The sequence below is a fragment of the Ruditapes philippinarum genome, unplaced genomic scaffold, assembly GCF_026571515.1.
Source record: "Ruditapes philippinarum isolate M1 unplaced genomic scaffold, ASM2657151v2 ctg1149_1_1_1_1, whole genome shotgun sequence".
In the NCBI taxonomy this organism is placed as follows: Eukaryota; Metazoa; Mollusca; class Bivalvia; order Venerida; family Veneridae; genus Ruditapes; species Ruditapes philippinarum.
In genome coordinates, this window is record NW_026854950.1 from 231967 (window position 1) to 259707 (window position 27741).

Genomic DNA, 27741 nt, shown 5'->3' on the forward strand with positions numbered 1-27741 from the left:
GTCCAATACAAACTGACAACTCAACAGATACCATGGAACAGATCAAACTATTTTTGTCCTATCATCATGCAAAGGGAACATTCTGTTATTTTGATGAGGACAATTTGTCAAACCACGTTGTCTTAGATCCACAATTCCTTGTTGACGCTTTCAGGTGCGTTATTACATCTGAAAAGTTTTGCATAGTGCGTCCGAAATTGAGAAACGTTTGGAAGGAATTGTGTAATACAGCAATTTTACGCCCAGAACTTTTTGACGAGGTTTGGGGGCAAGACAAGGATAACAATTTTTATGAATTCAAACACTTACTGATAGAGTACATGCAAAAACATCATATTTTAGCTGAGGCTCTAGCTTATAAACTTGATTCTGAGCCGGCCGTGAGACGATTAGGGTATTTCATTGTTCCAAGTTTACTGAAGACATCATCATTATCTGATGACACTATCAGATCATATCTAGAAGGAAAACAATTGTCAACTGTTTCTTTGTGCTACAGGTTCGAAAATGAAACGCTGACCCCCTTTATTTTCCAGGCTTGTTTAGCCGGTATTATAGGACGATGGCCACTTGCAAAGTACATCAAAACCCATGTGTTGTTTGATCACGTAGCTGCATGTGATATAGAGCGAAGACATGCTGGTGTATTGATGCTGTCGGAAAACAAACTCGAGCTACTTGTTGTTAGTCTTTGTCCTCCCGACAATGTCAAAGCTGATGTCTGTGACATGTTTCGACGATACGTAGAGGTGGTTATGATGAAAAGAATGCACAAATTGCCTACCGATAAGCATGAAGGGCATTTTTTCAGTCGTCGGGCGAGGTGTTTGCATAAAGATCATGGAACCAAAGGAAGTCATGGAACATTTGATATTGATGCTATTGACAATATACAATCATGGAATGGTGAGAAAATACCATGTCCAGACAGAAACAGTCACTGCTTGCAGATGCGCAGTATTGTTAAGGAATGGTTCATGCTGAATATTGATCAAAATAAAGTTCCAAAGAGAAAATTATCAAAAAAAGAGTATAGCACTCTTGCAATGTCAATTGGAAACGGTTGGAAACTGATTGGATTGCAACTTGGTCTTGATAACATAATTTTAGATCATATTTGTATGAATGAAAATGATGCTTGCACGCGCATATATAACATGTTTTTGAAATGGGATAACATGGAGGGTGACCAAGCTACACTAGACGTTATTGTACAAGCAATAGAAAAATGCAACCCGGAACAAGTACATGTTAAATTGGATGTTTTAAAAAATATTATCAACGGCTTCTGAACCTATAAATTCGCAAAATTTATGTGTATAAACAAACCACAAAAATTCAAAATGAAATGTTTGTATCAATAACAAAATTTTATTGAATTTTCAATAGTGATTTCATACTACGTGATAATCTTATATATATATTTGTATGAAAATATCGGTGAAAATGATTACATACACGTTACTTTTAAACATGCATTCAATTCACGTTTTAATATGTTGATTAAATTTTTTTTCTTGTTTTTATTTTTTTGGCTGTGTTCAGTAAAATTTTGCAAAAAGCAAAAATTTTCCTAAAAACTCAAATATGTTTATTTTCAATGTTTTGACGTTATACCGTTGTAAGAATTGTGTTTTACAATGTAAATATAATTTTGTCTGAGAAAAAGACTTACTATATTTTTGAGTTGCAATTCTATATGGAAACACATCGTTTGTATCAGCATATCTTTGGTTGCTGATTACTTTAGCGGCTTTCCATACTTACTTGTGAAAGAAGACATCAAGACCTCTTTTTTCTTGAATATTTTTTAACATTTTTCGTTTTGTTTCGCATTACATCAACGGCCGGTCCATCTTAATGGCTCCCTTAATAACTAAACGGTAATTACTAACGTATCGGTAATGATCGTTTACTTATCCTCATTACTTAATCAGCCTAGAATGTGAGATTAGAAATCATGCATCATTCGAGAAATTGCTAATTGCAGGTTAGATATTCAGGAAGATCTGTCGACAACCAGCTTACAATTACTTAAAAAGCTATGTTCCTTATATTTTGAATATGACAAACAATCCACCATCTAGATTAGTGGATATATATCGGCTCCTTATTGGGTCAATTGAATTGATTACTAAATGATTGAAAGGGGTAATGTTTCAATCCTTTATTATTACAGTTATTATACATATGTATAAGTTTTGATATCATCACCTTAAAACAATTTTACATACATGTAGTGGAGAACTTTTAAAAGAAAACAATATCGCAGATAAACAAGAACAGTTTCTGAATAATCTAAATATACACAATGTTCATAAAGTTAGCCAGACATCTGTCCTGTCCGGCTGTTCATGCTAGCCGGAATCCGGTTCCGGCCTATATAGATAAACCTGTGCAAAATAGTTGGTCAATTCAAAAATGTAGTTTCAAATTATTTATCATCTCGACGTCGACATCCGCCTAGGCAGAATAGGGGTAATAGAAACGACTAATCAAGAGTGTATGTATGGACTTTTAATGGCCATAGCAAATCGTACCCAACATTTCAAGCTGGTCATTGTAAAAGTCCGGGTTCTATTCTGCAAAACATAATAAGTGGTGGTGGCTAGTGGTTTTGGTCATGTATACTTGTATGGGCCGGTTCGTCGGGAATATTCTGGTATTTTGCCGACGCTGAGTTCAATATCGAGCCGAAAATGGTCATTTCAGTTCATTTCTCGCCAATTACTGCTGGTCCGCGTAAAACAGGGCTCAATTCAAGATACCATGTATATGTTCGTGAAATTAGCTAGACAGCAGGTGCAGCCTGAAAACATTATTGGCTTTCCTGGCTTCTCCGCTGAACAAGCTTTTCAAAGATAATACAGAACAACTTGTGCAAAATACCATTGGTTTGTCCATAATCTACTTTAAAATTACTTATCATCTCGATCTCCGGATATTCTTGCTAGGCAGAATAAACGAAATCACGACCACTTAACATGAAAACGACGACAAATTCGAGAATATTAGCTGCGTCACATATCTAGACTAGATCTAGACTAGCATGCGTATCCGCATCAGTTTCTCTACTTGTTATAGGGTTTGTAAGCGAAGAGCATGGATCCTGATCAGACTGCCCAGATGCGCAGGCTGGTCTGGATCGATGCTGGTCGCAAACCCATTATGTTGGTTTTGTCGTGACGTTGCTCATATGTGTGCCGTGCATCGTGTGACCGTGTGACCGCTGGTGTAGCTGTGCACGTCGGGAAAACTAGTATTTTGCCAACGTTGAGCCGAAAATCGTAAATAGTACTGATCTTAGCCTTTAAAGGTAGATTTGAAGTTATGTTTACTATAAGTAGATGGTCATTTAGGCTGTTAGGACATCGTTTTAATCAGTCATAATTAAATTTATTTTCAAAATATGTCTTGATCTGTTCACTGTCTTGATCAAACCACGTCTTATTTTTTTTTGCATACTTTTTTATGTAATGAAATGATTTTATTCTCAAACAAATAGCATTCTGTAATTAAAAAAATGAATAATTTTACATTTGATTCTTTATCATCTATCAGCTGTATCAAAGCACCCATGTTATCCATTTCAAGTTATACACTGTAGATATTCGTTACAATTGGTTTTGATTAAAATTAAAAAAACAATGAACATAATTACTTCCTTCTTCAACCTATCTGTAGCTAACTTTAGGGTTGACAATAAAGGACCACTGGTCAAAGTTTCAAATTTCCGGACATTTCTAACAAATTCTTAGAAACAATAAAAATCAATTGTGTTCACTTATTCTGGTTGACAAATGTGAACTCATCACTACTGTTAGCGCTGTATAAACCACAAGTAAATGGAAATGCAAACAACCCCACGCACGAAGGACATCTCGCCACTTAAATAATCTAAATTTATTTCACTTTTGCAAAAGTCCCTATAATCGCTCTGGCACATTCTTTATATTGTTCACCTACTCGTTTGGCAAATGATATTGTATCAGAAATAAGATTATCCTCATCACTTCAACCAGAAAGTATATACGTAGTCTAGTTGGTAATTCGAACTATGCATGTTTTCCCTAAAAAGTACTTTTCCGAAATTAACATAACGCATATACGAGGTGAGTGCTAAAAGTTCAAGGAGACGTTTGCTTTCAATTTTTATAAAAGTTCATAAAACTAACTTGGTTGATATGAACCGAACGGGTGTCTTTATTTCTAAAAGAAGATTCTCTTTATTCGAACACATTTATTTCCTTTACGAACTATGTGCGCTTTAATAACCATGGTAATGCAACATCGGATTATGTCTAAATGTTCATACAACATTTAAATATCAACAACTGATGAATAAATTGAACGGTAATTTAATGATGAAAAAGCGGGTGAACATGTATTAATATTTGAATGACATAAATTTGAAATTTGCCGTCATTTGGTCGTTAAATAATTAAACAAATAAGTTTTAGCAATTAAATTGCGAAGTATGAAGCCCGTTTAAAAGCCCGTTTAAAACATAGAAATTCCATCTTTGGGAAAGTTTTGCCAACAAAGCTAGAACATTTCTTTATCTTCATGTGAGGTGGTTCAATTAACGGAGGGCAATGAATCGATGAGCAAGTCTCAGGTTTGAGGTGGCGCAAGCGACTCAAAGACGGCGAATACATGATCACAGACAGAAAAGAGGCAGTGAGAATTCGGCAAATTGCCAAGACGTTTTAAACGTCAATTGCACAAGAACTACAGGAAGATTGACAGCATGAAAGGTTTGCGAACGTCGCCCTAATTCCATAATGATGTCGTATTTTTACCATTTTGAGAAAATCGACTTCAAAGTTTTAACAGGCTATATCTTCACACTTACTCAACCAATTTTAATATAAAATATATCATAGAGTGCAGAATTATTTTAACTTTTACGCTTTTAATTACGAAGAAGTTCCTGTAGGTAGTTTTTTTAAAAATCAAAATAAAAAAAATGAAAAATCACTGAAAAATATATTTTATTGACAAAAATACAAGAACCAGAATGCTGTATTCAGTTACAGCAATGTGACCCTAAAATATCATTACGTTTAGGAGTTACAACAGTGTGAAATAATGACTATTTAACTGTTTTATACTGAAATTATATTAAATTTAGACGTAACTAGAAATTGAATGCTTTAACGAATAGTCTGGATCCACATTTATTTAGGCACCACAGAGCAGGATCAAAACAGTAAATTTAGTCTTAAAAGTCAATAATAGAAATCCAGACAATGCGGTGAAGTGTGAATAGCCACGAACAGGCATTTTAAGGTTGAAATTGAACTCGGGCTTCATTATCTTATGACCATTTACATGAAATAGTGAGCCTTGCAAATGAACAAAAAATAAGATATTACTGATTTTGTAAATGTATCACATTGAGTTAAACAAAACGAAAACAAAATTTAGAAACATCGTCATTGTATTGATATTTACCACATTAAATAGCAAAACTTTTATCATATGATATGCTATTTTTACATTAAGACTGTACATACACTATAAAATATTTGGAATTCAGATTTACTTTTGGTTTCGTTTATTATATCATTAATTCATTCCAAATTCAATTTTGAATACCTGCATGTAGCTTGCAGACAAACAGCATGTTGAACATAATTTGACTTACAAAACACACAAAAATGTTTGTAAGATGTAACTGTTTAAGCTTTGAAAAACAACATCAACAATGAGTTCCTTTCTCTGTAACATAAATAAACCTATGTATTTTACTTTTCGAAGAACAGCATTACTTAATGTTTTGTTTAAAAAAATGAAAAATATGAAACACAACTCAAAGCTCACAAATTTTCAAAGATGCTACAGATCTGGATATGGTGTTTCAATGAACTACTGTACTTCAATTACTACATGTATTTATATATAAAGTGGCATACAACTTCTTTACATACAATAACAATTAAGTATACGTTTGCTTTTAATGTTTTTAACTGAACTGTTTATTCGTATAAAAGCAATGCTCAATATCTAAGAGTTTCAGTCAAATGTTAATTCTATTTTACTTCAACAAACGTTTGATGAAACAAATATGACAATTTAAAGATTTCTTAATGTTTTTTATATGGTCTTAAGACTTGGTACATTTCTTCACAAAAACATTCTTTTCTACGTTTCAATCAAATGAAAATTTTTAACCATACATTTTTTTTCTTTTTAAAAAGTGTTTGTAATGGATAATTTTCAGTTCAAAGGTTCAAATCACTTGATATTTACAGGTAGTATTACCCTACGAGTTGGAAGTAGATATACAAGAATTAATTTTAACTTAGAAACTTAGATTAATTTTGCTTTGCATGTTCCAATTACATAATAGATTTCAGCATAAGATTGAAAATGATTATGTTGACAAAAAGGTATAGACTGACACCCTGTTGATTTATGCAAAATAGCTGAGTAGGTGGCATTTTGTATGATAAGTATTTGTTGTGCAAATGACGTCTCTTATTCAACGCTAAATGGTGCATCTGAGACAACTCTCAGCTTTTAAACTTTTGTTATAGGAATATTGTCAACTTTAACCCACCATATATAGTCTTTGACGTTTGAACGTACTGTTTTAAGAACACAAACGAGTGATGTAGGACTGAACACTTCTGCCATTTTAAAAGTGTTTTGTCTTTCTTTCTATATGACAGTGGGTATTGTTAACCAGTCTAGATTGCATAATGCCTTGGACAGCAAAACTTTTGATAATTGTGATCGTTATATGAAAGTGCAGAATTTTGAAATTATGAAAATTATGAAATTATGAATTATGAAATAAACATGAAGTAAACACTAATTTAACATCAGTTATGAGTGGTAAAGTTATATGTGTAAATTTTATTCGAATCACTTAGCACCAGTACGGTAATTTGTCTTATATAGTTAAAGACAAAATGTAACAATGGCAGTAGTATGTTTCCCATTTGATGAGTTTTGTTTGTAAGTTAAAAGTATAAACAATCTTATGCAAAACCTGATTGTACGTATTTAATCTGAATATGTACAAGGTAACATTGATCAATCAATCATATAATCAATCACATATCAAGTTATGAACAGCTGATACTTGTGAATATTGAAAGTTTGTATCATTTTATCCGATTTCCATGCTATCCGAATTTCATAACACAGCATGGTGCTTTGAATTTAGCTCAAGTGTTAAGAGTAGTTATTATTTATTGTTAAGGTTTGAAACAGTTCAATAAAATATTAATCTATAGATAATTAGATAACATCTAAAGCAAAACACTTACATGTTATCAAGAAATATAAAACGTTAAATGTCATTCCTGATACCTTGAAAAATCTGCCATTTTGTCAAAACAGCATCACGTGACTAGAATCTTAACAAACTATTGGTTCAGAAGTGGACTGTATTTTTATCACAATTTTTGGACTTACAGCACTCTGACCCATTCATTATATTGTTACAGGCAAGAACCAGAGTGATGTTGTTCTTACCATTAGATAGAGCAAAAAATTACGAACATTTTGATACCAAACACTCATTTTTTTCAAAATTGGAGTTACGACACTCTGGAATTACTGTTCGACATGTATAATTTCTGGGTCTTCCCATTCCGTTTTGACGAAACAATTGAATTAAAATAATATTTTATTTTACCCATCAGGATATGTGACTATTTACAATAAATAAATGTAGTTAATGTTTGTATTACATATTCCAAACATATTGTAATTTGATACTATAAATCACAAATTTCATTAACTATATAAGACTGTCCGTTAACTATCGAGATAAATCAAAAATCCCGATAAAGTGCGGAAAGTGGCCGGCTATCGAACACGTTTGTGGAGAATTGAGCGAAAAGGTGACCGTTTTTAATATTTTAAGAAAGGAATCGTGAATTTTCTATAAAAGTCACTGCCATAATAACGGATAGCAGATTCCAGAAATATCAATCGGAACACATCATAATAATCTCGGACTAAATACAGATTGAAGTATTTTATAGCGTGGCTAAAGATGTTAACAAGAACAGATGATAAAATACTTGTATAGTGTATGACGTATATATTTGAACTTAAAAGGATAGAAAAAATGTCTGACAATCATAATATACATAATAAAATAAACGCTCAGTCATACAATCATGTACAATTATAACCGAATTCCACACAGGCATACTTTTTGTACGGAAGGGCATAGAAGATGCGATTGAACAAATATTTCAATTTTACGACAGTTAACGGAACAATGGCTACTTTGTGGTAACTATTAGTTACCAGATCATAACCCGAAGTTTCCACGCCAGTCGTCATTTCATATAAAGTCTAATAACGTAATAAAGTAGCTGCAAAATTGTGGTACACTGTTCACTCGCTCATATAACTACGGTGTTCCGTTACGGCCAGCACGGTTTCGCGCTGTCGTCCTAAGGGCAAAATCGCGAAAACACGATGCATTGACTTGAAAACACGATGTTATAAGCGAAAACACGATAAGAGATCGCGAAAACACCATGCAAAAATATCGCGTTATCGTGCTATTAATATCGTGTTTTCGCTTTTTCGCCCTCGATCTCCCATCGTGTTTTCGCGTTTACGCCTTCGCAGTCAGTAGGGCGAAAACGATAAAACGCGGTATCAATGGCGCGAAAACGCAATATTTTCGGCATCGTGTTATCGCGATCTCATATAGTCTTTCGCGTTTTCGCCCTCTCAACCGCGAAGACGAAAGCGCGAAAACATGATGCTTTTATATCGATCTTTTGTCTCAATCGCAACTACTCGGCCCTTTCCGTCAGTCTTCGGATAAGGACCTCGAACACAATAGTATGAATACACAGAACGGATGCGGTATTTCGGTCTAACCTACGCTAAGAAACTGAACATGTAAACAAATAGTAATTTAATGCTGGGAGTTGTTTACAAGTTTATTTTCAATATATGTAGTAAAGGTTCACCTAAAATAAGTGATATCATAGGTACAAAAGCAAAAAAATAATTATTTATATATTTATTATTATGGTTGTAGAAACCGAAAGTACAAAAAACCAACCTGTTGACATTTCGTCAGATTTGTTTAAAATTGAACATCAGTGGGCATATTTAAAGTACAAATTGTTGTCAGACATATTTTCAAGCAAAAGAGTACCGAAACAGGCGTTAGATGTCAAATATATACATTCGTTTTACATTATCTCTGTTTTTGTTTACATCAGTAAACCACGTGGTAGAACTACTTTCAATCCGTATTGTTTCCGAGGTCAATATTGTAGATAATGGCCGAGGCAGTTCCGAATGCTTTTGTCTTCCGGTTGAACATTGGCCTGTTTAAAACACGGACGACTAAAGCGGACAATATAAACATTTTGAGAAAACGCCGACAATATAGACAAAGCGGAAAAAGGCGGACGATGTAGATAATTATATACATGTAGTGTAGACTGATTGATGATTATTTTGGGCATTCATGAAGTTTATAAAAATGATGTGTAATTGGATTTATACTTTAATATATAGAAAATATAACTAATTAGCAAATTGGGAGAAATATAAAAGTAATTTATGATTGAAAGTCAATGAATTTTATTACGTTCTATGACACATTTTTGGACTTTCTAAACATGGAAAACTAATATATGAAAAAAAATGGATCAAATGAATTTGTCTTAAAAATATAATGATTGTACTAAATTGACAACAGCTGTATGTTATTAAGTATGTGTATTTAATTTTGCTATGTTTTTGCCTGTCTTTATGTGCAGTAGGTGGACAAAATTTGTGTTTGCAAAATAAAAAAAAATCATCGGTATTTCAAAATCAAAATTTTGAAAAAGTATTTTTAAATCATATAGTCAATTGATATAATTAAATAAGTAAAGACAGGCTGTTGTTTTTTATTGATACAATATAGACGAACGCGTGCTGCAATTTAACGTAATTATAAAAGTGTGAACAACGTGCTACTTATTAATCGTGTTGGCACTTAGATAGAGATATCATGATACGCATTTTGCGGACAATATAAATATAACGATAAAGATATAGAGGAAAAAAGCGGGCGATATAGAAATTTAGAGTAGCCTTATTGATGATGAGGCGGGAATCAATGAACTTTATAGAAATGCTGTATAAAAGAATAATATACCATAATATTTATAAATTATTATATATTCATATACGTAAAACTTAATGGCAAATAGGATAATATATTTTTAAAAAATACGAATGATACTAAATTGACCACATTTTATGACAAAAATAAGGATAAAAAATTTTAATTCAAATTTGTACAATAATTTTTGGACAAAAACACTATCTTATTTATAAATTCAAGTGTTTAATGTAGTTGTAAAGTTTAAAGGTCGTTGATAAAAAGAAGTAAAAAGAAGGCATGCACGTCTACTGGTGTGACGGGCACGCGTTCGGCAAATTAACGACAATTAAGTGTCAACAACATGCTACCTGATTAAGCCTGTCGGTTCTTTGCCCTATAACATGATATGCATTTTGCGGACAATATAAATATATAGAGAAAACGCGGACGATATAGGTATAGAGGAAAAAAGCGGGCGTTATAGATTTAGAGTGTGTAGAATGATATGTGAAGTAACTGACATTGATAAAATTATAAAAGAATACATAATGATAGTGTATTGTAATAATTTTTTCGAGCAATAAAAACGAAGATAAAGAATGAACTTCATTGCAATTTTATTCAAGAAATATAACACATTCGGTACATGAATTTATTTTACACATAAAATAATAATAATTATCAAAGTAACAACTTAATATATGTATATAACTATAAAGAATATTACATTCATATATTTAACCGAATCCCTTAAGGTACTTAAGACAACCATATTAAGTGAGAAAATGTAATACACGTTTTAAGAAAAACGATGACAATATATACAAAGCGGAAAAAGCTGGCCAAAATAGATAACATTTAATTCATAATAAGTATATTTTTAAATATAATAACTATAATGAGATTGATATATTTTAAATTAAAATGATAAAATCAAAAATTATATTTTCAGACTGCAAATAAAATTGGTCATAATTGAAGTATTGTAAAATATATTAACAAATAGTTCGTTTTCCCTCTAACAACATAAACCACAATCAAAATCATTATCAATGGATGACACATCAATGGGAGTATTAATACAATTTTTATGGATCCATCTACAACATTGTTTGTTATGTCAGAATAGGGATTATATAATTTGCTTTCCTAAAGTATCCATTGTCCGGAATATTGTATTATTGTGTCATAAATATTGTCATCAAAGTAATTAAGAAATGCTTCACTCCAAGATTGTTTAAGTTCGTGGTATTTCGTATCAGATATTTGGCGCGATTGTAAGTGTAATAAATCTCGAACATGCGTGTCATATACTTTTTTATTATCGCTGGTTCCGCCGTGTTTGTTAACCCAAAAATTGATATCACTAAATATGTGGTTCCAGCATACAAGAATTTTGCTGTTTGGCAGACATTTTTCAAATGCATTGAGAATACGCTGTTCTCTGTCCATAATTATGTTCACCGGTTTTTCTTTTAGTTTTAGATTTTTGTCCTTAAGTATTTCAATAAAACTTTCATGACAGTTTTGGAATTTTCTCTCGAGCAACATACATGCTATTGGTACAGTTGGTCTTTCCTTGAACATAGGGTGCTGACACACTAGCGTAGAAACGTAGAAATCGCCTAAATTGAATGTAGTGTCATAGTTAAGCTCCACGTTTTGATCGTTCAACTGTAACAATCTATTTAATTAATGTAACATTTCACTATTTATAATATAACCTCAAGATCCGGGGTAGTCTTTATGCTTAATATATAATTTTCCAGTTGTTCAACTAAAATGTACTGTACAATGAATCATGACTTAATTTATTCTCAGTTCTAAGTTTTGCTTGAATATTTCTTATCTGTTTATCGTCCGCTTTCTCACTATATGTCTATATTGTCCGCGTTTCTGTAGCCACTTTATTAAATATACAAGAGTGAGGTGTATGATTACTTGAATTATACAAGTGTAGGTGCGTGATTAAGTCAAATACACAAGTGACACGTGGATACTTGAATCAGTTGTTTTTTTAGTTACTTAATGGATAAAATATCAATAAAACTACAAAAAAGCTAACATTTTAATTGATATAACTTGATTATATACATGGTAGAAGCCAGATTTTATTTTCTTTATACCAGTTTTCTATTCTCCCGTTTTATAAAATTAATTCGTCAAAGTTTTCCCTCTACAATAATATCGTCCGTTTTTCACTCTATGTCTATATTGCCGCGTTTTCGATATCGACTTGATAAAATATATTATAAAGTATCATGCGTATGATTATCTTATACATTAAAGTGCCACGTTCAGAACTAATTCTGTTTGAAATTCACTTGTATCGTGTTTGTTTTGCGGTCAGTACGGCGAAAACACGATACAAGATCGCGAATACACAATGTGAAAACCCTACTGACCGCGAAGGCGAAAACACGTTGGGATATCGAGGGCGATATCGCGAAACCACGATATTAATAGCGCGAAAACGCGATATTTTTCGCATCGTGTTTTCGCGTCAATGCATCGTCTTTTCGCGATTTCGTCCTTAGGGCGACAGCGCGAAACCACGATGGCCCTAACGAAATTCCGTATGTATTGATATATCGCTTTATACACTTTAAGAGAGAACTGCCCAATTAGTGTCCAACAATATTGACATGTCAATCTTTCATTTGATCTCATAGTCGGTGAATTCCGTAAACGTAAGTTCGATCTTCATGTTAATCAATGGATGTTTATTACCCTTCCAGATTTTTTCCGCCTTTTTGATTGGATATTGATCACCCGAAAGAAATTGATATTACCGAGCCAGACGGGTAATATACACACTAAATTTCCCCGTTGGGTACCCCTAGTTCTAAACAACATGCGCTGTGGCGATGCGCGTACGGTTTGATTTTACGCGATGTAAAGTCCGATTTACAAGCACTTTTTAACTGTCAAATGATAAATATTTACCAAAATAGAGTAATCATACTTATTCCCATTAGTATTGAAAACAAATATGACCTTGTGAAAGCTTGATATTAATTCCAAAAAAGTGCGTTCAACAGACTAATCCTTTTCTCTTGTTTACATTCGTTAGGTTCGAAAGAAAATACGTCATGTATTTATGTGACGTCATGTAGTGGTGAAGAGGTACACTAAAGGGAATCGTATTTTGACGTTTCTTTTGGATTAGCAATGATTTATTTTAAAATCGTTTTAACTCGACAGATGAATGGTAATAAAATTATTATTTTGGTTTTGGAGTGATATATGTGGATATATTACCTGCCAAGATAACATATCACACTCGCCTGACGGCTCGGGTGATGTAAAATCTTGACAGGTAATATATCCACATATACAGTATCACTCCAAAACCAAAATAACATATAATACAGGGGCGTACCTACCGATACGCCAATACGCACAGTCGTATAAAAAGAAAAGAGCTTCGAAAAAGTAAAATATCAAAAATGAAATCAATAATTTGGGCGTAGATTGATCAACATATTCGTAGCTGCTAATTGATTCTATAGGTATACTTAGGATGTTACCTTATTCGAATATGCGTTAACAATCAAGAAATCAATTATAAGAAAAGGGAGAAAGCACATATGAGCAAATTAAAATAAAACAATTGCTTCTGTATATCAACAGGAAGCCATTTTAGAGAGAATTATTCTATTGTTGTGTCAGTCTCGAATCCGAGAAATCAGTGTTTATAAGGGGGTATGGTTTGAATTATCTTTAAAATTTCAGTTTATACCACCCTATGCTAAAGATGAGACTCAGAAAACAAAATATTTGGCCTTTCAACAGAAACTTGGAGTGACGTACACAATGTAAATATATGATATAAACAATTTCTTTGGAATTTTCTTTTTTTTCAGATTGAATTAAGCTTTAAAGAATCAATGTTTTAATGCTAATAAACCTCGCCAAAATCAAAATTATGATAAGAAATTGTCCAATTTATTGCAATCATTTTTTTTCAGAAGGATCAAAATCAGTGAAAACTAAACATTTATTTAATGTTTTACATCTAGATCTATATGCAAAATTAAGATCTTGTCTGCAACTTAGAGTTTGCGGAGTTAGCTGTATGGAATTTACCTTGTAGCTATAAGCCAGTATATTATTTGTTAATTTAGTAACATTCGTTAATCATATATTCATTTCAAATTGTGTAGAATAGTTTGGGCCCTATGAATCAGATCTTTGCCAGCATCTGTCGTTAAAAACCGATTTAACCGTAAAAATGAATACATGTATTTATAAAATATATCACTACAGAAAGATGTTTCTACTGTATTATTTTAGTGTGTATAGAAATAAGTTGCATACTTCTGCAAACTATTCTTTAGTATACATAGTCTCATCTATACATATTTAAAACATAGACAAATATACAACGAACACAATGTATAGTCATATAAGACACATCATGTACGTCCCAATTCTTTTATTTTCAACAACTTTAGATAACGAGTTGGCGAGCTTCCTTTTATGTGCGTGAGGCATTTAACTTCCTGATCAAATATCTTAAATATTTGGAATGAAAACTGAAAGAGTAGAGTTGAGAATAAAAACTGTTAAAGACAATATTTGTTGTCTTCAACACTGACATAATACGCATTTAAAAATATTTTAATCGTGCGATACTACTTGTTAGCTGATTAATACTATAACATTTTGTTACACTAAAACATTAAAGCTGTTGTGTTTGTATTAAAGTCATACAAATCATTTTAAAGCAAATTTTTCCTTGATTGTATTTCATGTTAAGTTATGATGAAACAAAAGAAGAATAACAAAGAAAAAACTTGTTAAACATTTCTATTACAATAGAGTAACACATGGCTATGTTTTGTTTTTCTAATAGTAAATATCTTTTGAACTTTTTAAAACATTGTCAATCACGGTGCATATCCATATCGGTACCCTCTTTGCGAAATCTGCTCAAACGGGACCCTCTTTGAACATGCACAGGTCATTCTCTGCTAAAAACAAACCAGCGACGGATAACAATCCAGTAAAATTCCATGGTAATAAGGAAAGGAGGTATGACACGTAGTAATGTGCGTTAATTGCTAAGTATGTAATATTTACATAAAAGTAAGAAATATTACATACATACCTAACGATTAACGCAAATAAAAGCATATATCGTGCTTTGAGGGTACCTATATGTGTTAAAAAATGAGAGGGTACCTGTGATATAAAAATTCAAATGAAGAGAGGTAGCCCGTGCCGCTGCAAAACCGAAAGTAGGGTGTTTTTATGAATTTTACATTTATTTTTGACAATATACTGCCATTGAAGATGATATGTATATGAACATATTAAATATGTATGCTGCATATATAATCAAGCCACAGGTTCATTTTAGCCCGAAAAATATGTCGAGGTGATGGGCGAGGCAAGACATGTCGATTTTTTGTAGCTTATTGTGAAGTTGCAGTACATGAAAATCGGGTAATGACAAATCAGCACATCAATAAAACATTCTAGTGTTCCGTGGTATACATCTTTTCTACGTGTCATACCTCCATTCCTTATTACCATGAAATTTTACTGGATTGTTATTCATCGCTGGTTTGTTTTTAGCAGAGAATGACCTGTGCATGTTCAAAGAGGGTACCGTTTGAGCAGATTTCGCAAGGAGGGTACCGATATGGACATGCACCGTGTTAGACTTCGTGAAATATCTCTTACTTTCACTGCATGTACTTGATGTTAATTTCATAACTATAGATAAAGACAATAGAAGTACAATTAGCTTAGATGTCCCCTAAATCTCTTATTTTAGCACATCTAGCTATATATATTTTATATAATATATTATATCACTGGCGACCCTTAGGCCAAAGACCTGCACTAGGCGTACACTCAAAATAAGCCGAGGTACGCCCCTGTAATATAACAAGTTGTTAAATGGGAACGATTCAGAATTCCTCTCAGCGAAGTAGTTGAAGGTCTACCACTTCAGGAGTTCAAACCTAAACTCGGAGGTTTGAATCCTGAATCAGCCACTGTTATTTCTCTTCTTATTTTAAAATTGCCATTCTCTTAACGCTCGTGCTTTTTTGTGTTGTATTTTTGTGTATACAATCTATATAGTGTATTTACTATCTGCATACGTCATACACTAGCCATAGCTTTCGCAGAAGCAGTGGAACCATCGCAAAGGCGGTGAAATATTCGTCGCAGAAACGGTGGATGAAAATGGCCGTTTTCTCTATTGTTTATGACTGAATTTTACTTTATGTTTGAATGTTTTACGGAAACAGGAGCCCACATATATACTATTCCAACTAATTACACGTACACAGTGAAATTCATTGCCATTGCCACAAAACATTTCATGTGAGGAAGCTATCCAGCTAGCTTACGGAACGTCGGTGGTTCTACTCGGGTGCCCGTCCGTGCCTGAAAAATGCACCGAGGGGCACTTGAGGTATTTCTTCACGAGTAAAGCTGGAACGTCGCCAAATGACCTATGACGTAAAACCCAAATCAAACAAACAAACAAACAAACACAAAACATTTGTGCGCAAAACGACCCCTTAATACACCACGTCAAGAATCACATCGTATGTATGATACTTGCACAAAACAACCATATTTTGGGACTTTTGGAAATTGTTATTGCTTTTTTATAAAAGAAAAATGACAAAAAAATGATTACAGCGCAGACGGCGGTGGATTCGATTGCAACACAGTGCAATATGACCGTCTCGTAGAACTGGCAGGAAAATACAATTTTTTTTCTCAAATGTTAAATGCAAAACTTGTTAAATAAACCATTATGCTTAAAAGACCATGAGGCATACATATACACAAACATTATGACAGTCACACAGTTTATACAAATAATATATAACAATAATTTCATTAAAGCAATATATCTTGCAAACAAAATTTACTTTGTAGATAGATATTTTAATCTTATTCACCACAACCAATTGTGACATATTTCGAACTAAATTTCAGGTTACCTTATTCTTTACGATATATTCATTGTGCCAAGTCATGTTTATTATTTGAAAAACTGTGATGGCAATATGACTAAGATTACCTATAACCGAAACTGAAATCTTGCTTATTTCAGAGGTAGTGATTAACAAAAAGTTATAGTTTTTATAATAATTTCACAATACAAGCTATATATATATGTAAAGTGTAATCACGATAACGTCTAAACACTCAAACATTCAAGTGAGAAAAGAAGCAGTGTATATCACATTACTTCTTATTTAAATATAAATAAAATTGAATACCCAACTAAAAAGCTAAAACTAAAATATAAAATACTACTTGTAGCAAACCAACCAGAAATATGATACATGTAGTGACGTGTTTACTCATACGTAATATATATAAATAGAAAAAGTCCTGACGTGTTTGAATTTCATTGGTTTTAAACGAGAGATCTTAAATATGCTATAGTTTTTTGTACAGGATAAGCAAAAGATAGGATTTTTATTAATGATTATAGACATTCGTGTATGAATATTGTAATTTTTTGAGTGCTTATATAATGTGTAGTGACTTCAAAACAACATTTTAAAATTGACGTTTACAATTTGGGAAATGGCACATAGAATCAGAAGACATATATTACATTTGTATATAGATCTGTGCTAAAATACGCGTGGATCGGATAACTGTCCTGACGACGGTATTTTTTCATATATCTTTTTATAAATCTTTGGTAATGAGAAATGGGGTCTTTTGTGTATTGACAGACATACATATGTCACAGAGTGAGAAAAATGTGCAGCCTGACCGGGACTCGAACCCGGGACCCCCGGAATAACCGTTTCCGCCTGCTCTACCGACGGAGCTATCCCGTCGCTACATTTTTCCCCCTCCTAAATAAGTGAACAGTTCTGACCGTGGACATACTCCCCTGCTATAAATTGGAATTCTTCCTCAAATTTACAAAGTTACAGAGCAACGTAAATTAAACTCTAGCTATATCAGTCAACGTGGCCATGTTTTCCGCCACAAGGTGAAATAAATGTTGCAGCCTACCGGGACTCGAACCCGGACCCTCGGAATACCCTCCGCGCTCTACCGACTGAAGCTATCGGCCGCTCCCCTAATTAGTTTTCGTTTTTTTTTGTTTTTTTGGGGGGTTTTACGTCACATCGACACAGTATAGGTAAATATCGCGACGTTCCAGCTTTAACTGGTGGAGGAAGACCTCAGGTGCCCTTCCGTGCATTATTTCAGGCACGAACGGGCACCTGAGTAGAACCACCGACTTCCGTAAGCTAGCTGATTAGCTTCCTCACATGAAAGAATCCAAAGTCCCCTTCGGGATTCAACCCACAGCCGAGTGAGGGGAAGTGGTTTGAAGTAAACGACCTTAACCACTCGGCCACATCTATATAATCGTCTTTTAAAAAAGGAAATACATAGATTCGTGAAGACGAAACATATTACAATAACATGTTTTGAAACGGCAATATGAAATGCTGATGTTTTAAATGAGATTTTGCATGTAGTTGTCAACTTCTAATTGTTTTAAATTTTGACTAGACACGTTTTGCTTAGATGTCTGTCTTTCTGAAATATTATCATATAATTTTTTGCAATATTATCCAAGTTATATTCACGGGGTTAAAATTGACACGCTCCGCTTAGCACATACTTTGTAGAGATAATTTAAGCCCATTGTGCCTTTGAAATTCTATCATTTTAGTTTTCAGAAACCTTTTTATACTTGGAATCTTGTTACAGATCCGAAAAAAATCTCATTTTATGATAAAAATAACCTATCTTTTGCTTCTTTGCTTCTGTTTGCAATTAGTATAATTATAGCGAATAAGAATTCTGTATGTAAATCAAAATATTACTTTGTTTACATTTTGCTACCTTTACGATAAATCAGTGCATGGTAAACGCTACTTTCTTTGGTTGTTAACCATCTAACATGCAGTAAAGCCATTGTCAAATCATTATTAAACACATTTTTGACATTTCTATAGACTTCAAAGGCATAATGTGCCTTTAATATATGATATATAACTAATCATTGTTTCTCTACTATCCTCATATATCCCAAATAGTGCGCTGCTGAGGAAATTAAAGTATACGTCCAAAAATATATTCAATGATTTTTATAACACGGGTAAGATATCTTAATGAGAAATAATAAAGTTGACATTGAAAAATGTTTACTATCGCGGTTAATTAAACAGACTAGCCTGTTACAAAAAACAAAACATGAGCACCGAGAATGCATAAATGTAAAACGTGAAATTCCTCGTAAGCATGAATCACAAAAAAATTACACGAAAATCGCAGAGTCGGTTTGATGGGGGATAATAAAAAGGTGCAACATCCCTCACGCCCTCTAGCACCGGATTGAGTGGTATTAAAATTTAACACTTAAATTTTCCCGATGGACCATAAAAATACAACACTGAAGTGAGGTACTAGACAACTTATTACAGTTTTCAACAGTTTAACAGTCACCATGTCCCAACAATTTAATTAAACTTGTTTAGAAAATAATAGTGTCCGAAAAATAGTTACCGATCAGAAATACAATGAAAAATTGCACGTGTTAATTATATATGATATACATTTATACCTATATAAATAAAGAAGATTTACAAACTGCTTTGAAAATTTTTATAACAATTGTAGTTTTTGTTCATTTCATGCTTTTATGAATGCTTTTTTTGTAAATATGATTTTGCTTTATTTTTATTCTAATGATCTCATATATATGGTGGCTGATTTGTGCCATTCGTTTTTTTTACCTGCGAAAAGTCGAGAATTAAAAATTCAAAAATGCGGGGCCGCGGAGCGAAAACACACTTAATACCGGGGGCTGAGGGGAAAGTTAATAAATAAAACTTTGCCCCTTCGGGCGCGGAACGAGATTTAAGAAATAAAATTGCAGGGGCGCGGGGGAAATTCTGATACCCGCGAACCCCGCTAATAAGCGTGTTTTCGCTCTGCGACCACGCCAAAACACGATATTTAGCGGGGGCGCGGGGCGAAGTTTTATCTATTAAATGCGAAAATATAAACCGTATAAAGTTAACTATAAACACTTTATTGCAGGCCTCGGAAATAGAATAGTTATTTAGACTATAAAAAGATAAAGCCCGCATATACGAACACCTTCTCAAGTTTCTCAATTGTACACAATAACATTAAAAAAAAATTGTATCAAGTACAGAGCAAATATCTTGTTTCAGTTACCATAAATTACCATATATTATAGTTTATCTAAATCGTTAAATCATTGCAATTTTAGTTGCTGCTATTTAGCTGCAATAAAACAACGGTATCAATCAAACTATTAAATGATACAAGGTTAATAATAATAATAATAATAATAATAATAATAATAATAATAATAATAATAATTATAATTATAAAATTAATAATTAATAATAATAATAATAATAATAATAAAATAATAATAATAATAATAATAATAAATATAAATAAGAAGAAGAAGAAAAATAATAATAATAATAATAATAATAATTATAATATTTACAAAAAGTAACACATGATCATATATGCAGACTTGTAACACCTTATTTACAACGCTGCCTTCTATAAATATTAAAATGATATCATTATACCCCCGACAAACGACGTTTTAGATGTTTTACTGGAGTCATTTGGTGGAATGTCGGTCGGTCAGTCTGTCCAGGGCATGACTCAGAATGTACAAGAGATATCAACTTCAAATTTTGTAGGTAGACAGATCTAAATGAGTAGGAGTGTAGAGCAAAAGTAACATAACTATGCCTTACCTAATTTTGGAGATGTTGCCCTTTGCTTTATTTACTCTTTGAACCTTGTCCGGGACATAAAACGACAAGGGGTATTAACAAGAAACCTTGTAGGTAGGTAGATATCATTGAGTAGAAGTGCAGTGTAAAGGAACTGTTAGTCTGCCTTGCATAATTTTGGAGTTATTGCCCTTTGTTTTTTTTTTCACTCTGAACTTTGTCCAGGACATAACTCTAAACGACAAAAGGTATTAAATAGAAACCTTGTAGGTAGATATATCTCATTGACTAAAAGTGCAGTGCAAAAGAGCAAAAACTCTGCTTCCTTTTTTGCAGTTGTTGCCCTTTGTTCATTTTTACACTTTGATCAATTTCCGAGACATAACTTGAGAACTATAAAAGGTATCAACCTAAAACTTTGTTGTATATAGATCTCACCGAGTAGATGTGCAGCGCAAAAGAACTTTATATCTGCCTTACCAATTTTTTAAAGTATTGCCCTTTGTTTATGTTAACACTTTGGACTTTGTCCGGGACATAACTCTAAAATCACAGGGATATTATTAGAAACTTCTAGGTAGATAGATCTTCTTGGGTAGAAGAATGATGCAAAAGAACAATAACCCTGCCTTCCCTTATTTATTTTTTTTTTATATTTTTTTACGCTTTGTTCATTCTTACACTTTGAACATTATCCAGGACATACATGGTAACTTCAGAACTATAAAAGGTATCAACTAACAATTTGTCGGTATCTCACTGAGTAGGAGTGCAGTAGATAGGAACCGTAGCCCTTTCAACCCAAACTTTGAAGTTATTGCCGTTTCTTCATTTTTACACTTTGAACTTTGTCTTGGACATTACTTGGGAACTATAAAGAAGTATCAACTTAATACTTTGTAGGTAGATAGATCCCAACGAGTAGAAGTGCAGTGCATAAGTACTGTAACCCTCCCTACCTTATTTGGAGTCATTGCCCTTTTATAATGTTTACACCTTTACCTTTGCAGGCAGATACATCGGAATGAGTAGAAGAGCAGTGCAGAAGAACCGTAACCCCCACCACTTTCCTTAATTTATGATTATTACCCTTTGTTCATTTTTATACTTTGACTTTTGTCCTGGGCAGAACTTGAGAAATATAAAAGTTATCCACTTGAAACTTTGTAGGAAATTAGATCTCACTATAAGTAGAAGTATAGTGCAGAAGAACCCTAATACTCCCTTTGGAGTTATTTCCCTTTGTTTTTTTATTATACTGAACTTTGTCCGGGACATTACTTGATAAGTATAAAAGGTATCAACTGAAAACTTTGAAGGTACATATATAGATTTGAATGAACATTTTTATGCCCCCGAAGGGAGGCATATTAAAATCGCACCGTCTGTCTGTCCGTCTGTCTCTCTGTGCGTCCCCACTTCATTCGTGTCCGGACTTGGTACACAATGAGGAATTTTGAAACAGCTTGACACAAATGTCTGCCACATAAAGACAATGTGACGCGTTCTAGAACCACGTCCCTGCCTCAAAGGTGAAGGTCACACTAACATATGAAGTTTCACATTATCACAACTAGAGGTGAAAGGTGTCCGGACTGTAACTTTGTCATGCATTGAAGAATTTCAAAATAGCATAAATGTCTACCACATCAAGACGATGTAATGCGTTCAAGAATTACGTCCTTACCTCAAAGGTTAAAGGTCACACTACCATTTTGAAATTCACTTTATCACAATTAGAGTTAATAGGTACACACAATCGTGTCCGGGCTGTAACTTTGTCTTCTTGTATCAAAGGTTTTTATTACAACTTGGCATAAATGACTACCCCATCAAGACGATGTGTCGCGTTCAAGAGCCACGTCCCTACCTCAAATGTCACGGTCACACTAAGATTTTGAAGTTTCACTTCATCACACAATAAGAGTTTATATGTACTCACATTTCTTTCCGGACTGTAACTTTGTCATGCATCGAAGGATTTTAGAATAACTTGGCTTAAATGTCAACCACATCAAGACGATGTGTCATGTCTAAGTACCACGTACATACCATAAAGGTCAAGGTTACACTACCATTTTGAAGTTCTCATTATCACAGTGTATAGGTACACACATTGGTGAAGAATTTTAAAATATTTATGCATCAATCTCAACCACATCAAGACGACATGTCGCGAACAAGATCCCTGTCCCGACCTCCAAGGTCAATGTCAAACTTATAGTTAGAAGGTACTCATTCTCTCGAGAAGAATTTAAAGATACACATACATGTCCGAACTGTATGTTTGACATGCATGGAAGGATTTTAAAATAACTTGGCACAAATGTCTACTACATCAAGATGATGTGTTGTAACTAAGGCTCATGTTCGTCTGTCCGTCCTCACTTACACAGAAATCTTGTCCCAACTGTAACTTTGTCCTGCATTGAGGGATTTTGAAGTAACTATTCACAAAAGTCTCACATGACAATGCTGTGTCGCGTCCAAGAACCACGTCCCTTTTCAAAGGTGAAGGTCACACATATATTCTGAACGTTCACGCTATCACAATTAGAGATTATTTATAGGTACACACTTTTGTGTCCGGACTATAGCTTTGTCATGCATCAAAGGGTTTTTAAATAACTTGGCACAAATGTCAACCACATCAAGATGACGTGTGTGTTGTGTGTAAGACCCATGTTCCTACCTCCAAGGTCAAAGTCACTCTAATAGTTTGAAGGTACTTATGCTCATATGAAGAGTTTGTAGGTACACATTAGTTTCCAAACTGTAACATTATCATGCATTGAAGGATTTCAAAATAACTTGGCTAAAAGTGTCTACCACATCAAGATGATGTGTCGCATCCAAGACCCTTGTCCAAAGGGGTTAAGTTTGCTATAAAAACACTTTATTTCACAAGAACAGTATTAAGCAATTAGTTACTTTCATTCTCCTTTCGATCATTAAACCTGCATGCTTAAGAAAGCTTTTCAGGGGCATTCGTCACCTGTGTGACAGCTCTTGTAATTTGTCTTATTGATGTAGGACAAATAATTAAAAAACACTTGAAAAAATTAATAAACTATTGCATTCTCCCTTTGTGCAAAATTATTAGCTGAAATGCATGTTTTCTGACCAGCGCGTGTCGGGGCTATTCGGCACTTGTGAAAATTTCTATTTTCAATTGACAAAAACCCAGCGGTCAGGTCTCTGTCGACTTATACCTACGGTGACTTCGAGATTACATTTCTTCTTATGACTTGAAATGATTGTGATAACAACTTTATTTACTTTAAGAGTAATCAATGTCCTACCATTTGGTACCAAGATTATGAAAATTGTTGAAAAAAATGTTGGAGTTATGGAGTTCATATTAAGATGAGTGCTGGAAAATGAGCTGCGAGTTGCATAGCTTTACTAAATACATGTGTATTATATATATCATTTTTTTTCTATTTTGTGAGAAATAAAGGAAATTGAATTAAAAGCATATACCAAATATTAAAACATGTTTCAAATTAAAACTACTGCAGTTTATATGGTTTTGAGAGGTAAGAGGGTTGTAAAGTGGTTGAGGGGGCCGGGGGTACTGACCAATCCACGTGCCGAACACCTATGGTTGTCACAATATCATATCCCAGGAAAAGTGACCAATAAACGAACATCTTAATATGGTATTTCTATCACTTTCCCATTCTCTGTCGTTGCATTAAGTAACCCCCCCCCAAAAAAAAGTGCCAATCAATGGGCATGCTTTGGAGTGCGGGTTAGCTTTACCTGGACTCCAGTTAACATACTGTACATGTATATGTATAGGATTTAACGCAGACACATTTTCAACAGAAAAGTCCCCAAACTATGATACAAAAAATAGTTTTATTTATGCTTGTCTTGAGTATAATCATATTTTTTATAATGCTTGTCCGGGGTATAACCTTCTATCTGCAAATAATATCACTTATACTGCGGTATACCGTACCCCGGATATTGCTCGATATTATGAGGTAAGTTCAGCGACGATATTTTCCAAACTAATGGCTATTTCATTTATCTCAACGGGTTATATATATATATATTTTATATATATATATATATATATATATATATATATATATATATATATATATATATATATATATATATATATATATATATATATATATATATATATATATATATATATATATATAAACGTATTTATCTCAACGGGTTATATATATATATATATATATATAGACGTATTTTTTGTAGCTCTAAAAGACGTATAAGTATTACAGGTATTTGTAATATTCACAGTCCAAGTATGCATTGTCCAGTTTTTCTTTTAAGGAAGTATTTGCACAAAAACACCAAATTTGACTGATCCGAGCTCATTTATTACGTGTGCAAAGAGACGAATTCTACCTCCTAATTACATTTCAAAGCTTTTTCTCAACATTTTTGGGTTTCATCAACTAGAGAAATTATCGAAATATTTGTTTTTCTATGTAATTTATATCAAACCAATTCAAAATGAAATAATATCGTCACTGAACTTACCTTCTTTCCTCGTTCAAAGTCGCGAAATGGGATGAAAGTCATATCATCGAGCAATATCCGGGGTACGGTATACCGCAGTGACTAAGTGACAATTCATATATTTATAGAGACTTAAACGGGAAAGTGTGGTGTCATAGGGTTGTAAATCTAAATTACTTAGTCTTTTTATTTTCATTTTCTCCTTCTCCTTCGTATTTAAATATCATGCGTAATAAAAACACTTAATAATGCCTTTTACAATTTAGCTGAATTGATCCAACATGACTAACATTATTCATATTGATTATTCAGTTAAAAATTTCTTCTCATTTAATCTGAACTAAGGTGTCTTGTCTATTGTATCAAGGTCACTATGACTAAAAGTATTTTACAATTTAGCTGATCCAATTTAAATTAATTAATTGATGTCGTTTAAATTAACTTTCAAGATTTCAAGACATCTTAGGTAAACCTCTTACTTAAAATAAATCAAGAGGGCACAAAGGTAAATGTAATGTTTTTCACGTTTACCCCTACTGCCTTTATTAATAGACTGGTGTGCAAGTGACAATTCTAACACTCCACGTGATTTTGTCACTATGGACGCGGTGTCAAACTGCCAACAAACACTGGTTAGGGACTACTTGTATATGCGGCTGTTATGTTTTCACCCTCGATTATATTGTTTACCAAGCCTTTTAAAGAAACAATAAAAAGCATTTTTATTAATATTGTCAGTTCTTATAATGTTTATTTTTCATACAATACCGAAATAATATCTTACATACACAATTTACAATGATATAAGAACTGTTGTTTTTGGAAATGTTATTTCAAACAATTTATTTAATACAATGACAGACAATGAAAAACTAGTTTACCTCGTAAACAACCATCAAAATAAAGTTATTAAATTTATTGTACAAGCATATCTGTTAAGGAGAGATTTATTGTATAATAGATCATGATTAATTAAAATTGAACTGTCCGTAAATGCATAACATGTATTGATATGAATTTACTATTATGTTAATAACATGTTAAAAACTATAACACATGCTCAGAATATGTTATTTTGTTAAGGTGACTTATAGGTCCTATGGGCCGGGTGTTTATCTTTGTGTATTTATGTGTATGTATATACGTATAACACATGTCACTATAATAAAGAATTTACTTACTTACTTACTTACTTACACTAACGCCACATATTTGATTCATATGAGTTAATAAATATATAAAAAGCAGCGTAATGACGTCATCCTAAGTAAACAAATCATTCATAAACAAGCTGACGTTATTTCATACAAACAAGTACGATAAATGGGGCACTGATGTAAACACAATACGACGTAAGTTATTATTGTTGAAAACTTGATAAAATAACGTTGTTTTTTTTCTTATTATTTCTTTTGTTTAATAATTTCTATATCTTCGCATCATTAGGGTGCTAAAGCGTTATACGAAAATCGGCACCGGAAGTTATTTCCGCTTGAAAAAATAACATTAGTGACCTTCCGTCTTTCATCGTGTTAAAATCGAAAGAACATCGGCCTGAGAGGTGTATATCGGCTATTTAACACCGGTTTTGTCTTTTTAATGCGAAAAAAATAACCACTCAGGCCTACGGCCTTCGTGGTCAATTCCTACGCATCAAAACTCCAAACCGGTGTTAAATAGCCGATATACAAATCTCAGGCCAATGTTATTTTTAAGTGACAAATGTGCTTGTTGGCAGAACAGCAATCGCCTTTAGCTATAATTATCCTTTCCATGTTAGTCAATATTACAAAATTATCCTCAAGACAGGGTCATTTATTACAAAATTGGCAGTCGATGTATGATAGATTGATAGAGGTTTACTATTATTATTATTTAGGATATGTTGTTTCACAGAATGAGTTGTGCGCTGCATTTCCCTTTAAAAACTCCCTGTTAAGTATGTGACCAAAACTCACAGGCAAATTTTTAACGACACGATGATCTATAAATTTAACATTTCTAGAAAACGAGAAGTCGGTGCTACTTGTCAAATATAAATGTAGTTTTAATGAAGATATGTTAGATCACGGATTTATATTAATTTAAATCCGTGGTTAGATGTATTCATACATTTCTCTACAATTTACCTTTCGTCAAAAATGGAGATGATTCAAAACGGATCAATATAGAGTTAGATTCTCTGACACTGTAATTTTTGTCACTTGTCTCTGCAATTAGTTGAAATTTAATTGAACAAATCATAGATAAATGAGAAGTTATTACTTGCCCAAGCGTTTTACTTTATGGATACGTATATATGGATTATATATATGGATTATATATATATATATATATATATATATATATATATATATATATATATATATATATATATATATATATATATATATATATATA

At 32.9% G+C, this 27741-nt stretch overlaps 1 protein-coding gene across 1 annotated transcript in view; it reads left to right on the top strand.

Annotated features, from left to right (window-relative positions):
- The first annotated feature begins 17529 nt into the window (after positions 1 to 17529).
- Positions 17530 to 27741, top strand: part of LOC132741571 (uncharacterized) — a 54872-nt gene continuing 44660 nt past the window's right edge. Inside the window, exon 1 of the mRNA XM_060729774.1 lies at positions 17530 to 17747. The gene's annotated coding sequence lies outside the window, so the exon portion shown is untranslated. The remainder of the gene's footprint in view (positions 17748 to 27741) is intronic.